The following is a 3,724-nucleotide window of genomic DNA, read 5'->3' as shown; positions in this document are numbered from 1 at the left end:
CCACAGAGAGACCATTGTCTGCCCCCCGACTCCCCACTAGGCCAAACCACTTGGTCTCTAACACACTGACAGGCTGACTGGCTGGGTCACTGACTGGTAGACTGGCTGGGTCACTGATAGGCTGACTGACTGGTTCCCTCAATGGCTGGAAGACTGACTGGTTCACTTACTGGCTGACTGACTGATAGACTGGCAAGGTTGCTGACTGAATTACTGACTGGCTGATTGACTGATAGACTGGCAAGGTTGCTGACTGAATTACTGACTGGCTGATTGACTGGTTCACTGACTGGCTGACTGACCTGTAGACTGACTGGATAACTGAGGTGGCTGACTGAATGGTTCACTGACTGACTGACTGACTGACTGACTGAGTGGTGGTTGGCTGACTGACTGACAAGTTCACTGATGGACTTGCTGGCTGAATTGCTGTAGATATCCATCGGATAGTAACAGGAAATGATGCGTGGGTACGCGGAGTGGAGTGTATTGAGTCATCGTCGGCCATTTTGACAACACTGATGGAGGGGGTTCTGGCTTTTGAAACTTGGCACCCCTCAGTCTCTCTCTCTCGCTCTCTCTCGCTCTCTCTCGCTCTCTCTCGCTCTCTCTCTCTGTCTCGCTCTCTGTTTAGTGTGTGTGGTATAGACCAGGTGAGATTAAATCTATGGAAATGAGATTGAGGGAGTGTACACATTAACACACTCATGTGTGTGCTCACACACAACCACACGCACACAAACACAAAGACAGTCATGCGTTACGTGGAATTACACACGCACACACACACACACAATGCACACTGGCTCACACTATAGCGGGCAGACATTCCTATTGTTGTGAAACAGAGGGGCACTGTTCACACACACACACACACACACACACACACACACACACACACACACACACACACACACACACACACACACACACACACGTACACATACCTAGTCTCTTGCACACACATACACACTCATATGTCCTCTCTCACCCACACACACCCCTCTCCCACAGCGTTGTGAGTCCTTGTAGAGGCTGGTACAGATGAGCGGAAAGCTCACAACGACGGGCCGGGCCCTGTTACAGGAAGTGGCCCCTTAAGCCCCGCCCTGATTCAATCACCAGGGCCTGTGTTACCGTAACAACCATCCATACATTTTGGGAATTCTGCATTTACTTGGGCTAATGCTGTTCCTCTGTTGTTGTTGTTGTTGTTGTGGTTGTTTGTTGTTTGTGTTTCAAACAACGTTGAACCAAAGATTCACAGCTCGTAATATAGGAATTGAGGCCTTGGCATTTTCTGTTCGTTTCTACGATTTTTACATGTTAACGGCATAACAAAAGAAAATACAAAGACTAAAGATGCTTTTTCTATCGTGACGGACAATCTTTTTATACTAATAATGATATTTAATGATATACCTTTTTGAATGTGTTTTTAATGGAATAATGTCATATACAGGTGAATCTGCAGTGTTATTTTGGATAATAGCCTCAATTGAATGTGTTTTCTATTATAATAACATGCATCTCTGTATTCAAACAATCTTCCATTATTTCTTTTAATTCTTGATGTTTCCTTGAACCAACAAAGAAGGAAACAGTGTTTTTATGACTTTGGTTTAAAGATGTTTTTAAAATAAGGGAAAATGCAATGCTCCACCTGGGCTAAACGTGCCTTAGCTAAGCTTAGGGTTGACCTGCATCTCTAACTCGCGGTGTATTGTTTGAGCCGCGAGCTTGGAAATATACTGCAGGTCAGCCAAACAAACTGGAAAACTGCCTTTAAAGACGATAGTGGTGTCGATACCGCACATAACTTTGTATTAAGCATCTCATCAACGACAGCAGCCTGTCAATAATGCTAAGCTCGAAAGGCCTACCTGAGCTACAAAGGCTAGGTTAGGCTACAATCCCACACGGCAGGGTGCTCTGAGTCCAAAAGGGTATTGTGCTTTTTTTATCCAAGTGATTTCCCGGCCCAAGCCCTCCTTCTGGGGGTAACTCTGCTTGAAAATGTACAAAAAGAGTGAAAAACAGAAAGTAGAAAGAAAGGAATTGCAAATGACTATTGAGCTGTACTGAATCAATATGTAATTTTCAGGCTCGAAGACGTCCGCTCAATTCCTAGCCTATAGGTGTTTGGTGCGTTGTGTTTATATCGAATACAACGTAATGAATGCCATATTTCATTCTCCTTGCCGTATATAGATTTTACAAACATATATATATATATATCGTTATACTCATAGTTTCCAGAGCCGACGTACCACTGCAGTGTTTGTGTACATAGAAACTATATATTCTCTTCTGCATACTCTCTGTGTAACGACCTACTCTCTGCAACGATGTTTACATTTTTAGGGGCAAAAGGCATCGGAATTTCAGAATTTGGAATGTCTGGGAAAAAAAGGAAAAATATTCGGCTGGGCTTATGATGTACTTGATGAGGATTGCTCTCTCAAATCGAAATAAAACTGGATGCCAACCGCCGTCTGTGTGTGTGTGGGGGGTTGTATTTTATTTTATTTTTTCAAAGCTTTGCGGACCGATAGAAAAAGGGCGGGAGAGGGAGGTAAAGAGGTAGTGCTTGAACTGTAGGAGAGAGAGAGAGAGGGCCCCGGGCCCTTCAGAAAGAGGCCCCAGGTCCTCTTTAGCCCAGCGAGTACTGTAATGAGCTCGCCAGCTGGTTCGAACCACAGCCACCAGGAACCAGACGTGATTCCACACGCACGCCCGCAATCACACGCACGTGTGTGTGTGTGTGTGTGCATCTGTCTTTGCGGTTGGGTGTGTGTGTGTGTGTGGGAGACGACGCAAGAGATTAGAGATAAGAGGTGTTTGTGTGTGTGTGTGTGTGTGTAAGAGAGAGAGAGAGAATGTGTAACAGGAAAGGCCTTAGCTGGGTGAGAGAGGAGACGGGTGAGAGACAGTAGGTGGGAATGTAGAGAGCGAGGGAGCAGAAAGGGGCAGACAGAGCAGGCCCAGTCACGGGAGGAGGCTGGGGGAGAGAATGAAGAGGGGGCTAATAGAGGGGGGGGGGGAGAGAATGGGAGGACAAAGACGCAGGGTGGTATAGCAGAGTTCAGAACTTTTCCTTTTCTCCGGCGGAGAGAACAGAGAGGGCGAGCGAGCAGTGGAATGGATAGAGGGAGAGAGAGAGAGGGGAGAGAGGGGGAGGAGGAGAAAGGGGTATAGAGTGAGAGAGGTAAAGGGGGAGAGAGAGGTAGAGAGAGGTGTAGACGGATAGAGAGAGAGGGGTAGGTAAAGAGTGGGGCAGAGGGAGGGTGAGAGGGATGGAGGGGTGAAGAGAGAGAGAGAGAGAGAGAGGGGTGTTGACAAAGGGAGTGAGAGCGGGGCGAACAAAGGGAACGTGAAGAGAATGAGTCGGGGGAAACATCAAAGGGATTTTTCAGGCCCCGTTACCGGGACAACAGACATTTGCATGCGATTAGCTTTTTACATCATATTAAGAAGGGGTTGGGGTGTGTGTGTGTGTGGAGAGAGGGGGGTGGGTTCGCAGGGAACTATAGATCATACACACACACACACACACACACACACACACACACACACACACACACATAGTCATACACACAGACACACACAGGAGCACTGTAAAGAGGGAGAGAGAGACGCTGGTCATCTCAAGCGGATGAACTGACTTGTGGGCGGCCAGCCAAGCAGATCTTTTGAAAGAGAGAGAGAGAAAGACAGAGACAGG

Source organism: Gadus chalcogrammus, chromosome 17, assembly GCF_026213295.1.
Source record: "Gadus chalcogrammus isolate NIFS_2021 chromosome 17, NIFS_Gcha_1.0, whole genome shotgun sequence".
Classification (NCBI taxonomy): Eukaryota; Metazoa; Chordata; class Actinopteri; order Gadiformes; family Gadidae; genus Gadus; species Gadus chalcogrammus.
Note: the sequence above shows the minus strand (reverse complement) of the source record.